The following is a 342-nucleotide window of genomic DNA, read 5'->3' on the forward strand; positions in this document are numbered from 1 at the left end:
GTTGTTCTTCCTGTATTCCAAACTTCTGGGCTAATAACCACTTATCAGAGAGTGCATAAATCCATCTGTTTCATAATTTCTTTTAGTCTCACTGTGTCCTTGTTTTGTTTCTATTTCCATGATCTGTCCATTGCAAAGAGTGGAGTATTGAAATCTCCCACTACTATTGTGTGCTGTATAATGTGTGCTTTGAGCTTTAGTAAAGTTTCTTTTATGAATGTAGATACCCTTGCATTTGGAGCATAGAGGTTCAGAATTGAGAGTTCATCTTAGCAGATCATACCTTTGATGAATATGAAGTGTCCCTCCTTATCTTTTTTGATCACTTTAGGGTGAAAGTTG

The sequence above is a fragment of the Mastomys coucha genome, unplaced genomic scaffold, assembly GCF_008632895.1.
Source record: "Mastomys coucha isolate ucsf_1 unplaced genomic scaffold, UCSF_Mcou_1 pScaffold16, whole genome shotgun sequence".
Lineage (NCBI taxonomy): Eukaryota > Metazoa > Chordata > Mammalia > Rodentia > Muridae > Mastomys > Mastomys coucha.